We start from the raw sequence: 14,196 nt of genomic DNA, 5'->3' as shown, positions 1-14,196 counted from the left end.
GCTAGCAGATACTTTCCATCTGTACATCTGGGGTTCTGAGTTTTTTTATTATTATTAAAAAGAACAGTATCATCTTACTGCGCTTTTAGTAATAATTATTTCCTTTGAGAAATGGGAAGCATCATAGTACAGATATCCGTGATTTTTTCCCCCATCCGTTCTCACCCTACTTAGATTGCTTTGAAAGGAGGAGGAGAAAGAAGTTCAGATCTGTACATGAGAGGAGTGTCCTTGTGATACTATTCATTCTCTGTTCTGACAGAGAAGGCATTGTCTGTTCAGTGCAATAGGCTTGGCAGCCAAATTAGGTAGTGATCTGTTGCTGTGCATATAGACCCAGAAAGTATCAGAGCAGGCAAGAATCTGATAACTCCAAGAATTGAATCAACTAGAAAGGACTTTTTAACATGTTGCTATATATGTAGGAGGTGGAGTCGGGAGGACGCATTGCTTCTGTGCTACATGAAGAAGAGTTTTAGGCTGAAGGTAATCCTTTCTATGTTTGCATGCTGCTTGCTTGAAGCCACTAAAACACTGAACATTGTGAGATGAATTTGATTCTTTGGGATTCTGAGAATCATTTATGATTGGAATGCATGCCTCTCCGCTGTGCCCATGTTAACTGAATTAACATTTAAATGAGGGAAGTATGTGCAAAAGAAAAGACTAAGCAGATTCCTATATCTGCAACATTATCCCAAATAGCTTATGTTTATATGTAGTGGTTTGAGTCTTCGGAGAGGGGCAGCATACAAATCTAATACATTATTATTAATAATAATAATAATTATTATTATTATTTGTTCATTGAAATGCATTAATGTAGAACCAGTCTGCAGGATTACAGGCTTTGCACTGAGTTTCTTTCTTTTTGATGTCTTTTGTAATAGATGCTATACTATTAAAATATTATTTCTATTACATAAGGTAAAACTGTGAGAAGAGGGACGTGTTATTCAGTCCTAGGTTATACTGGTTAATGACAGCAATAAAGTAATTTTATGAATATTAGGAAACAATATTTCTTAAGAAATTGACTATTAATACTTCACAAACGTTTTACTTCAGATTTGTTTCCCATTTCTCTTACAATTATTCCTTGTTAATGTCTCTATTTGTTTCCTTAAAAGATTTAGTTTTTTTAAAAACCAAAAGCATCCCAGTTTGAGAGCCTGCATGTCTTTCAGCTATTTTTAATTGCAGCTGTGATTTACAGTCGTTAATGTATTATTAAGTTGAGAAATGCCTTATATCTGTGGATGGGGGTTGGACATTTGTTTACTTATTTAACTTTTTCAAGTTTGAGGAGGAAATGTATTAGGCCAGGAATCTGACTTCCAATACTTGAAAAGGTGAGATGGGACTAGAAAAAGTACCTCCGGAACCGCCTGCTACCGCATGAATCCCAGCGACCGATAAGGTCCCACAGAGTTGGCCTTCTCCAGGTCCCATCGACTAAACAATGTCGTCTGGCGGGCCCCAGGGGAAGAACCTTCTCTGTGGCGGCCCCGGCCCTCTGGAACCAACTCCCCCCGGAGATTAGAATTGCTCCAACCGTCCTTGTCTTCCATAAACTACTCAAGACCCACCTATACCGCCAGGCATGGGGGAGTTGAGACACCTTTCCCCCAGGCTCCTTATAATTTATGTTTGGTATGTATGTGTTGTCTGGTTTTAATATGATAGGGTTTTAGTTATTTCTTTTAATATTAGATTTGTGCCATTATAATATTGTTTTTACCATTGTTGTGAGCCGCCCCGAGTCTTTGCGGAGGGGCGGCATACAAATCTAATAAATAAATAAATAAATAAAATAAAATCCGGTTGAACACCTGCAGCCCTTCATTCTGAGAATCTTCACACGCTGTTTGTGGATCTGCTAACAGTTCTGATCTCAAGGGGCTCGGAGTTTCTTTAGGCTTCTGTTATGTCTTAGTCCACAGGGAGCAAATTCTCTAAGTAGCAAAACACGCTAGGTTAGATATGTGAGGCATTGAAAACGTGCTGCTGCTTGACAACAGCAGTCCTTGCCTGTCTCATTCGAAAGTGACCTGACCAGCTGTTTCTAGCTGTCACGATTAGGAAAGCAATAATTACACTTTTAACTAAAAGAAGGAATAATTTCACATTTCCTTAGCAACTGCTTTGAGCTGACCATTTTTAACAGAAGACATTTAGGAACTCTTCCCTGTTATATTTTTAGGTGAATTGTTAGATAAAAATTTTGTAAAAATCATTTTGTTTTATTTATTTATTCATTTCTGCAATACACAAATACATAGGAAGAAAAATAGACATGTAGTAATATATATAAGGGTAAAGTGAACTTAGAGGAGAGGATATATGAAAGAAAGAGAATATATATGATAAGTGAGAGAAAGGGAAGACAGGGGACGAAAGACACACCAGTGCACTTATGTACGCCCCTTAGTCAACTCTAATTGTTAGTGAGAAGAATGAAGAAGGAATGTTCCATTTAGGATTTATGATTGGGTGTGGAGGAGGAAGAAGAGGAACGGGAGGGAAGAATAACTTTTCTTGGGGATGCTGGGCTGATTTAATTTACAGTGCAGGCTTCAAATGTGGTGGAAAATAGCTTAACATGGGCGTTGGGGGGGAGAGAGAAAGAGCTTCTAAATACAGGAGTCTGAAAATGGGAAATTTCTAGTTTAGATGTTTCCATTTAAGGGGAAAAAAATAAGCAAGGGGGAAAGTGACAGCAGGAAGGAACAAAAGAAGATTTCGCCAGGTGGCAGGATTGGTTCATGGTTTAGAGACCTGCTTGCACAGATGTCCTCCTGTTGATTTATCAGGTTCTAGCAATCAGCAATGCAAATGGGGAAGAGACTAGGGGGGAGTCTTTGCAAAATTATGAATGTGGAAAACAGATGCTGAAAATACACTCAATACAAAATTTCCCTGGCTAGAGATTTGGGAATAGTTGAAGCTTCCCTACTAAGTCTGTAGGCAATAGCAAATTTATAAATTAAACAATATATGGAATGGGTCATGGTTAGATTTGCAGGTATATGAAAATGAAACTGGTTTGTACCACATCAGATTTCTTTGTTCATCAAAGCAAAAGTTGATTAAGTGTACACATCATGTGTGTGTGTGTGTGTGTGTATGTACACACACACACACACACAGCGGCTACCTCTGAAGAATGTTCGGAAACTACAAATCGTGCAAAAACGTGGCCGCGCGAGCAATCATGGGTCTTTCCAGATATACCCATGTTTCTACAACACTCCATGGCCTGCATTGATTGCCGATTGTTTCCGGACACAATTCAAAGTATTGGTGATGCCCTATAAAGCCCTACATGGCATCGGACCAGATTACTTATGGGACCGCCTTCTGCCGCATAAATCCAAACAACCAATCAGGTCCCACAGAGTTGGCCTTCTCCAGGTCCTGTCAACCAGACAATGTCGTTTGGTGGGGCCTAGGGGAAGAGCCTTCTCTGTGGCGGCCCCGGCCCTCTGGAATCAGCTCCCCCCAGAGATTTGTACTGCCCTCACCCTCCTTGCCTTCCGCAAAAGCCTTAAGACCCATCTATGTCGCCAGGCATGGGGCAACTAGTATATCCCCCCCCCCCCCTTTTGTTCTGACCATTAATTGTTATGTGTGGGTGTGATTGAGTAAATTGAGTGTTTTTTTAGATTAAGGGGTTTTTTAGTCTATATTTTTAGTATTAGATTTGTATACTTATTGTTGCATTACACGTTGTGAGCTGCATACAAGTCTAATTAATAAATAATAATAACAATAATAATAATAATAATAATAATAATAATAATAATAATATGAGCTATGATCTCTGTCATAGAATATACAGTATTATAAACTATTTTCAAATAATTTTGGCAATACAGTGATCCCCCGGTTATTGCGTCCCCAACCATTGCGAACAGGGTAATTTGCGACTTTTGAACCCGGAAGTCAAAACACCATCTACGCATGCGTGCCCTTTTTTTCTATGGGCACGCATGCGTAGATGGGGCCCGGCAGATCAGCTGCTGGGCGGCTTCCCTGGGTCTTCCCCCTCTTGCTGGCGGGAGGGCGAGCAGCGGGCATCAGCAAGGAGTTTCCCCACCGCCCACGCAAACTCCTCGCTGCCGCCCGCCCTTCGCCCGCCCACGCCGTTCATTCTCGCCGCTTTCGAGCTGAGTCCTGAACCGAATTCGCTCCAGGACTCAGCTCGAAAGCGCCGAGAGCCAGCGGGGACAAGCCGTTCGCTGGCGCTGGCTCTCGGCGCTTTCGAGCTGAGTCCTGAACCGAATTCGCTCCAGGACTCAGCTCGAAAGCGCCGAGAGCCAGCGGGGACAAGCCGTTCGCTGGCGCTGGCTCTCGGCGCTTTCGAGCTGAGTCCTGAACCGAATTCGCTCCAGGACTCAGCTCGAAAGCGCCGAGAGCCAGCGGGGACAAGCCGTTCGCTGGCGCTGGCTCTCGGCGCTTTCGAGCTGAGTCCTGAACCGAATTCGCTCCAGGACTCAGCTCGAAAGCGCCGAGAGCCAGCGGGGACAAGCCGTTCGCTGGCGCTGGCTCTCGGCGCTTTCGAGCTGAGTCCTGAACCGAATTCGCTCCAGGACTCAGCTCGAAAGCGCCGAGAGCCAGCGGGGACAAGCCGTTCGCTGGCGCTGGCTCTCGGCGCTTTCGAGCTGAGTCCTGAAGCGAATTCGCTCCAGGACTCAGCTCGAAAGCGCCGAGAGCCAGCGGGGACAAGCCGTTCGCTGGCGCTGGCTCTCGGCGCTTTCGAGCTGAGTCCTGAAGCGAATTCGCTCCAGGACTCAGCTCGAAAGCGCCGAGAGCCAGCGGGGACAAGCCGTTCGCTGGCGCTGGCTCTCGGCGCTTTCGAGCTGAGTCCTGAAGCGAATTCGCTCCAGGACTCAGCTCGAAAGCGCCGAGAGCCAGCGGGGAGAAGCCGTTCGCTGGCGCTGGCTCTCGGCGCTTTCGAGCTGAGTCCTGAAGCGAATTCGCTCCAGGACTCAGCTCGAAAGCGCCGAGAGCCAGCGGGGAGAAGCCGTTCGCTGGCGCTGGCTCTCGGCGCTTTCGAGCTGAGTCCTGAAGCGAATTCGCTCCAGGACTCAGCTCGAAAGCGCCGAGAGCCAGCGGGGAGAAGCCGTTCGCTGGCGCTGGCTCTCGGCGCTTTCGAGCTGAGTCCTGAAGCGAATTCGCTCCAGGACTCAGCTCGAAAGCGCCGAGAGCCAGCGGGGAGAAGCCGTTCGCTGGCGCTGGCTCTCGGCGCTTTCGAGCTGAGTCCTGAAGCGAATTCGCTCCAGGACTCAGCTCAAAAGCGCCGAGAGCCAGCGCCAGCGAACGGCTTGTCCGCCGCCTTCCTGCCCGCTAGCGAGGAGCCGAAGATTGGGGGCGGCGCGGCTGTTTTAAAATGTCGCCGCCGGCATGGGGGGCTTGCCAGCACCCCCCGAACCCGGGTTTGGGGGGCTGCTAGGAAGCCCCCCATGTCGGCGGCGACGTTTTAAAACAGCCGCGCCGCCCCCAATCTTCGGCTCCTCGCTAGCGCTGCGGGAGTAAAAACACCATCTGCACATGCGCAGATGGTGTTTTTACTTCCGCAGCGCTACTTCGCGAAAACCCGCTCGTTGCGGGGGGTCCTGGAACGGAACCCTCGCAACGAGCGGGGGATCACTGTACTGGAATAAGTTTAACCTAAAGGATTTTTTTGCTCTATCCAATTAAATAGATTTGTAATCTATGGCATACATGAATTGACTAATGGTCACTTTATGACATTCTGACATAATGTTAAACCAGGATGTTTAACTACTGCTGGTGGAATAAATTAAAAAATGGTGTGTTTTCCTCATTTTAACTAAATTACAATCTGCCTTCACTGTGTCAAAAGCTAAACGGACAAAATAATTGGAAACAGTATGTGGATTTGTGCTTGAACTTCTGTTATGTGAAGAAATATCTTCAGAGAGAAGAGTTGATATCTTCTGTTCCAGCTATTTCTTCGCATAACAGAAGTTCAAACTTAATGCTAATCTTTCCTGCAAACACCAAGCAATGATAGCTATAATTAAAATGTCTCTTATATATAAAGTTGAAAAAAACCTTCTTTCTGGAATTAGAAACATTTGTCAATGTTTTTTTCTTTGCCCCATGAAATTAGCCCATGAAAGTTTTGACTGAATTCAGTCCTTTGGTCATAAAAATAGAAACCCATATCGGCCCATGTATAAAATTGAATACATATTGCTTCTAAGGTCTGTGTTTTGTCTAATCTTAATTTTATGTTAAAGAAAGACTGGCTGTTTTCTATAAAAGAAAACAACTGACATTTAATTGTTTTTCCTTTCATATGTTCTTAGAATTGGGAGGGAAGTGGTCAGAAAGATCTATGTCTGTATAAACTGAAAACATTTGGACACACGCCCCAGTTATGTCTTTCATAAATAGTTACAGAACATATATCTGATTTCCAGATTGCAAACCGCTCCTCTCTTTCTGCTTTTAACAACAGTCTTCCTGACCTAGAAAGAACTTTTAATAAGTGTTAAGCTATATTATTTTGAGAGAACATCTGTATGTAAAGATTTAGTATTCAAAATAATCGTAAATTTCTGCATTGTCAGGATAAATGTTCCAGAAATAATCAAACTGTCTAATTAGTCATTCATATAAATTTATTTTTCTGATTATTAAAATACCTGGGCTGGAATTTAACATGCAAATAGGACTAGAGAAGTTCATTGAAATTAATTAGCTCCTGCAGAGATACATTATATAGGCCAAAGAAACAATATATTTTATAAAGTTTATCCTCAAATATAGTATTATTTCATTACTAATGTTTAAAATGTAGCTTGGAAAAATACATTTTGCCAACCATTTCAGTGTTTCTGAAACTCAGCAAGTTTAAGATTTGTGAACTTATTCCCCAGAGGGGGCTCCACAGATTGTAAAATTGCTGAGATTGGAAAACCAGGTGACAGCTTGGCTGAGCCAGGTGACAGCTTGGCTGATTTCAAATGTAAAGTAAAGTCAAAACTGGTTTTATCTGTATGGAAGTCCACCAAGAAATTGCAGCCCAGCCCAGGAAGGCATTGGCAAGGCATTTCATAAGATTGCCAAGACAATGCCATATCCATGAAGTTTCTCTTTTATGCAAGAAATAGGAAGCTCCCATGCCCTTCTTGTGAGTGGTCATTGAGGAAGAAAGGTAACTTTTATGAGATAATTTTTAAAATTTAGGATAAAATAACTGTAGGAAGGTTAAAGCATATATGGTGTGCCACAAGGGTCTGTTCTGGGTCCTATTCTTTTTAATATGTTTGTGAGTGACATCGGGGAAGGTTTGGTAGGGAAGGTTTGCCTATTTGCCGATGACTCTAAAGTGTGCAATAGGGTTGATATTCCTGGAGGGGTCTGTAATATGGTAAATGATTTAGCTTTACTAGATAAATGGTCAAAGCAATGGAAACTGCAGTTTAATGTTTCCAAATGTAAAATAATTCACTTGGGGGAAAGGAATCTTCAATCTGAGTATCGCATTGGCAGTTCTGTGTTAGCAAAAACTTCAGAAGAGAAGGATTTAGGGGTAGTGATTTCTGACAGTCTCAAAATGGGTGAGCAGTGTGGTCGGGCAGTAGGAAAAGCAAGTAGGATGCTTGGCTGCATAGCTAGAGGTATAACAAGCAGGAAGAGGGAGATTGTGATCCCCTTATATAGAGCGCTGGTGAGACCACATTTGGAATACTGTGTTCAGTTCTGGAGACCTCACCTACAAAAAGATATTGACAAAATTGAACGGGTCCAAAGACGGGCTACAAGAATGGTGGAAGGTCTTAAGCATAAAACGTATCAGGAAAGACTTAATGAACTCAATCTGTATAGTCTGGAGGACAGAAGGAAAAGGGGGGACATGATCAAAACATTTAAATATGTTAAAGGGTTAAATAAGGTTCAGGAGGGAAGTGTTTTTAATAGGAAAGTGAACACAAGAACAAGGGGACACAATCTGAAGTTAGTTGGGGGGAAGATCAAAAGCAACGTGAGAAAATATTATTTCACTGAAAGAGTAGTAGATCCTTGGAACAAACTTCCAGCAGACGTGGTTGGTAAATCCACAGTAACTGAATTTAAACATGCCTGGGATAAACATATATCCATTGTAAGATAAAATACAGGAAATAGTATAAGGGCAGACTAGATGGACCATGAGGTCTTTTTCTGCCGTCAGTCTTCTATGTTTCTATGTTTCTATGGGTAAAGAATTATCAATTCATTTTCAGTTGTCAGAGAATGTCAAGAATGTGTACCTGAATGGCAGAAAATGGAAGAAAATGGGTGTACAGTATTATACTTTAAATATGTTATATGCTTTAAATATGTTCTATATTCCATAACTCCAATCCCCCCGAAATGGAGACATGTGAGAAAGTCCAGCATTAGATCTTCCCATATGCTTAAATTCTGTTTTCTTGGTTAAACTTATAGCTCTTGGCTATGAAAAGGTGAATGTAGCAAAATAGACCCGTCAAAAAGAAGGGATTCTTGGCTTAAAGGAAAGAGTTAGTTGGTCAGCCAAAGGCTAGCACTACAGTTTCCCATTCACTAATTCTCCTTGGCAATGTCATCACTCCAAACACCATTTGCATTTAAGCAGCAAATGCTGTGTTGGGTTCAGAATCTATGTTCTCCCAGAAGAAAATACCCTTTCAGTTCATAGAAGGCTTCTGATCCAGCAGAGCATTCTGATGCTCAATAGACTAGAGGAGTATTTCTAATCACCATCAGTTCTACTACAAAACATGATTTGAAGAGTTGAGGTATTTTCTGGAGCAGAATTGGTGGCGCAGTGGTTAGAGTGCAGCCCAGCAAGCTGCTTCTGCTGACTGCTGGCTGTAGTTCACCAGTTCAGATCTCACCGGGCTCAAGGTTGACTTAGTCTTCCATCCTTCCTAGGTGGGCAAAACGAGGTCCCAGATTGTTGGGGGCAATATGCTGATTCTGTAAACCGCTTAGAGAAGGCTGTAAAGCACCGTTTATTTTATTTATTTATTTATTTATTTTGTCCAATACACAATACATATTGAAGAGAATAGACATGAAGTATTATATATAAAGAGAAGATATAAAAATAGAGGAGAAGATATATAAAGGAAGAAAAGATATATGATATATGAGATAAGGAGAGACAATTGGACAGGGGATGAAATGGACACTAGTGCACTTATGTACGCCCCTTACTGACCTCTTAGGAACCTGGAGAGGTCAATCGTGGATAGTCTAAGGGAGAAATGTTGGGGGTTAGGGGTTGACACTACTGAGTCCGGTAATGAGTTCCACGCTTCGACAACTTGATTGCTAAAGTCATATTTTTTACAGTCAAGCTTGGAGCGATTAATATTAAGTTTGAATTTGTTACGTGCTCTTGTGTTGTTGCGGTTGAAGCTGAAGTAGTCATTGACAGGCAGGACGTTGCAGCATATGATTTTGTGGGCAATACTTAGATTGTGTTTTAGACGTCGTAGTTCTAAGCTTTCTAGACCTAGGATTGATAGTCTGCTTTCGTAGGGCATTCTGTTTCGAGTGGAGTGAAGGGCTCTTCTCGTGAAGTATCTTTGGACATTTTCTAGGGTGTTGATGTCTGAGATGTGGTATGGGTTCCAGACAGATGAGCTGTATTCAAGGATTGGTCTGGCAAAAGTTTTGTAGCCTCTGGTGAGTAGTGTGAGATTACCGGAGCAGAAGCTGCGTAGGATCAGGTTAACAACTCTAGAAGCCTTTTTGGCGATATTGTTGCAGTGGGCTTTAGCACTTAGGTCATTTGATATTAGTATTCCAAGATCTTTTACTGAGTGGGGGTTGGCTGTGAGATTTTGTTTATTCAGTTTATATATGAGGTTTGGATTATTTTTGCCGATGTGGAGGGTAGAGCATTTGTTGGTTGATATTTGAAGTTTGCAGGTGTAAGACCAATCTGAGACAAAGTCGAGGTCTTTTTGGAGAGTAGATGTGTTATCCGTGGTGTTGAATAGTTTTACATCGTCGGCGAAAAGAACACAGTTGCTTGTGATGTGATCGCAGAGGTCGTTGATGTAGAGAATGAAGAGAGTAGGACCTAGTACTTTGCCCTGGGGAACACCACTTTTGACAGGGACAGGGGTGGTGATGGCGCTTCCAATTTTGACAACTTGTTGCCTGTTTGACAGGAATGCAGTAATCCAGCTGTGGAGGAATCCTGAGATGCCATAGGATTTGAGTTTTAGGAGTAGTTTGTCGTGGACCACTGAGTCAAAGGCTTTGCAAAAGTCAATATTGCTAGGTGTTAGACCAATCTGAGACAAAGTCGAGGTCTATTTGGAGAGTAGATGTGTTGTCCGTGGTGTTGAATAGTTTTACATCGTCGGTGAAAAGAACACAGTTGCTTATATGTCTAAGTGCTATTGCTAATTGAAAGGAGGAAGGAGGATGGACAAACATTTTCTCTTCCCATTCGCCTTCAGCAGCAGCAGCTCTACTGGACTCTCTTCAATCTGATGGTACTGAAATAGTGGAGACTTTCTGTAAAATCTGTATTTGCCGTGATAACATGTAGAGATAACCTGAACCTCTCTTTGAACTAACGAGGTTTTTTCTTCACTATTGGCTGTTTAATGACTCTAACATTATTTTAAGTTAGGAAGAATAGGACCTTATTCATCTCTAACCTGTTCTTTTTTTCCACAGGGTACGTGTTGCTTCCTCACTGAAGCTGCATGACAACTCTGTAAAGGTAAGCAAACATTTTGTGTTATTCAGTTCATTCAAGGAGATTCAAAACTGCTGCCATGTTTCACAATTTAGCAGTGGGTTTTATTTTCTGTCTTCTCACAGCTCTTGCCTATGCCCAGGAATGTTTGAACACAACTTTATACTGGGTCATCTATATCAATACTAGTCACCTACATTATTTCAGTGGCCATCTATACATGTAGCCAAATCAGTGTCTCCCGTACAAATTTCTTACAGAGCCTGTTTTAACTAAGTGATCAATTCTAATGGAAAAGTCATTTCATTGGATTTACTGAACTGTGTGAAGCCAGTAAGACTGCAGAATGCTCGAAGGGTTAAGGTCAAATGAAATACAATGCATTTACCACACATCTTTGTCCATTTTGTAATTATCTACATGTTTTTTTAAAAAATATTTTTCATTAAATTGAGTAAGAATGGGTTGAGAAAAGCACTGAAGTTTTCTGTTGAACATTACATATAATGGAATTCCATAAACCTGCCTCTCATTAAAAAAATAGATGACAGGAGAAAAAACACCCTATTATGTCTCTATAATCACATTTTTTAGAAAATCATATAATTTAAAAGTTGAATTATTTTTCCTTGCATAAAATGCACTGCTTTTAAAGCCGATGTTACATTTAGTAATATCACAAGGTAAAAATGTTTGGTTTTAGTTAGTGCTGGGGAGAATAAGACATCCTGCGCTACTCCAGGTGTGTGCGATACCATCCCTTGACACGTCAGAATCACATAGCATCTCTATATAATCCTTAATATCAGGAACCACCAACTGCAGGATCAGTTTATCTCTCAATGAAAAGCAGTCTGCTCCTCAAAAGGGGCAGAATAAATCCCAACCTCAAATCAGTCAGCATTGGGGAATTTTTTTTTGAAGGCTGTGGTATATTGCTGATCATTTTTTCATAAGTCAGTGTCAACCAGGTTCTTTTCCATTGATCTGTCCAAGGTGCTGAAGGTCCATGTTGTCTTATGCCAATGATGGCGAACTTTTTTGATTCTCATGCTCAAAGGGTAGGTGTGCATGTGCTAGCACGCATGCATGTGCCCACGCTCATTCCCTTCCCCCATTAGATTAGATTAGATTAGATTTATTGGATTTATATGCCGCCCCTCTCCGGAAACTCGGGGCAGCTCACAACAATAATAAAAACAGTACATAGTAACAAATCCAATTCCCACCAATCTAATTACAATTTTAAATTAAAAAATTCATAAAACAATCCCAATATATAAAAAAACCAGACACACAGTCAATCAATCAGACGGCAAAACAACATGGGCAAGGGGGAGATGTTTTAGTTCCCCCATGCTTGACGACAGAGGTGGATTTAAGGAGTTTATGAAAGGCAGGGAGGGTGGGGGCAGTCCTAATCTCAGGGGGGAGCTGGTTCCAGAGGGTCGGAGCCTCCACAGAGAAGGCTCTTCCCCTGGGTCCCGCCAGACGACATTGTTTAGTCGACGGAACCCGAAGAAGGACGACTTTGTGGGACCTAACCGGTCGCTGGGATTCGTGCGGCAGGAGGCGGTCCTGAAGATATTCTGGTCCGGTGCCATGAAGGGCTTTATAGGTCATAACCAACACTTTGAATTGTGACACACCCCACACTTCCTCTGCACATGCACACAATCTCCCCCCATCCCCATGAATGAGCACAGACCTCATTGAAGCCTGGGACAGTGAAAAAACAGCTGAAAGGGCAAACCAGAAGTTTGGATAAAAACTTGGTTCTCCATTCCATCAAGCCACACATTCCTTGGGTTCCAAATTTGCCCTATCTCAATGCCTGGAGGAAAAGTCAGCCCTTTATTCCCAAAGGCAAAAAGGGTGGGAACCTAGCAAATCCTGGGGGAAGGGTGCATTCCAAAGCAAGTTTCCATTTTGCCATAATAATAGAGTGTGGCTGTAGTCTTTATTTGTAATTGGATATTTTCCATTACACTTTTGTCCACATAAATATGTGAACAAGCATATACCAGTACAGTGATCCCCCGTTTATTGCGTCCCCAACCATTGCGAACAGGGTACTTCGCTATTTTTCAACCCGGAAGTCAAAAATACCATCTACGCATGCGTGCCGGGCACGCATGCGTAGATGGCAGCGGCTTCCCTGGGTCTTCCCCCTCTTGCTGGCGTCAGCGAGGAGTTTCCCCACCGCCCACGCAAACTCCTCGCTGCCGCCCGCCCTTCGCCCGCCCACGCCGTTCATTCTCGCCGCTTTTGAGCTGAGTCCGGGAGCGAATTCGCTCCCGGACTCAGCTCAAAACCGCCGATAGCAAGCGGCAAGGAACGGCTTGTCTCGGCGCTTTCGAGCTGAGTCCGGTCAGCTCGAAAGCGCCGAGACAAGCCGTTCCTTGCCGCTTGCTATCGGCGGTTTTGAGCTGAGTCCGGAAGCGAATTCGCTCCCGGACTCAGCTCGAAAGTGCCGAGAGCCAGCGCCCCCCGGACCCCCAACCCGGGTTTGGGGGGCTGCTAGGAAGCCCTCCATGCCGGCGGCAAACAGCCGCCCCGCCCCCAATCTTCGGCTCCTCGCTAGCGCTGTGGGAGTAAAAACGCCATCTGCACATGCGCAGATGGTGTATTTACTTCCGCAGCGCTACTTCGCGAAAACCCGCTCGTTGCGGGGGGTCCTGGAACGGAACCCTCGCAACGAGCGGGGGTCTATTACTATTTCATACTAGTCCTTAGTTCTTGACCTGGCAGAAAATTTGTGCAATAAAATTACTTTAAAAAGTTAAAAAGTTAAAAAGTGATATGGATGGATAGACAGAGGGAGATAAGAACGGACAGAAAGACAGACAGACAGACAGACAGACAGACAATCATGCACATATAATTTTTGCATATTAATTTAGTTGCTGTCCAGAAAGCTATCCTGTACCTTATGGTCTTCCACAATCTCTGAGATTTAGATATGTATTTGAGACATGAATGTGAGACACAAGAAGATGAATGAAAATATTTACAAGAACTAGCATACCATAAAAAGATACAAGAAAGCAGGAAATGTGGAAGAGGAGAAAGCAGCAACAAAATAATCACAAACAGATGTGAAGCTATTCTTTATAATGTTATGTAGCACATGTCACATTACAAGCTCCTTTGCATTAAGCCCTTCATATTTTTTTGAATATAACCTCACGCTAAGGTCAAGAAATAGAAAAACAGCTGGTACTGGTATTTTAAATCATACATAATGTTAAAGTCACAAATTGAAAATTTAAACTTTAGAACCCTGGATCATTTTATTAGTTATTACAAAAAATCATAGAAATTGAAGTGCAGTTTCTATTTACTTCTAGATAATACATTTTCCATTAATGATTTTATATGGAACTTTTAGTGTCTACTTTTACTTTGGCAAAAGAATTACCAGAGGAATTAATTATTTAGTTTTATTAATTATGTCTTTTTCTTTTGTTTGC

The 14,196-nt window shown here is 42.6% G+C and overlaps 1 protein-coding gene across 3 annotated transcripts in view; it reads left to right on the top strand.

Moving 5' to 3' along the window:
• Positions 1-14,196, top strand: part of PAG1 (phosphoprotein membrane anchor with glycosphingolipid microdomains 1) — a 213,952-nt gene that overhangs the window by 169,024 nt on the left and 30,732 nt on the right. For all 3 annotated transcript variants that reach the window (XM_070747978.1, XM_070747977.1, XM_070747979.1), the window contains exon 2: positions 10,702-10,747. The gene's annotated coding sequence lies outside the window, so the exon portion shown is untranslated. The remainder of the gene's footprint in view (positions 1-10,701; positions 10,748-14,196) is intronic.

The sequence above is a fragment of the Erythrolamprus reginae genome, chromosome 3 (genome assembly GCF_031021105.1).
Source record: "Erythrolamprus reginae isolate rEryReg1 chromosome 3, rEryReg1.hap1, whole genome shotgun sequence".
Classification (NCBI taxonomy): Eukaryota; Metazoa; Chordata; class Lepidosauria; order Squamata; family Dipsadidae; genus Erythrolamprus; species Erythrolamprus reginae.
The sequence above is the reverse complement of the archived record's forward strand: the minus strand, read 5'-3'. Positions and strand labels throughout refer to the sequence as shown.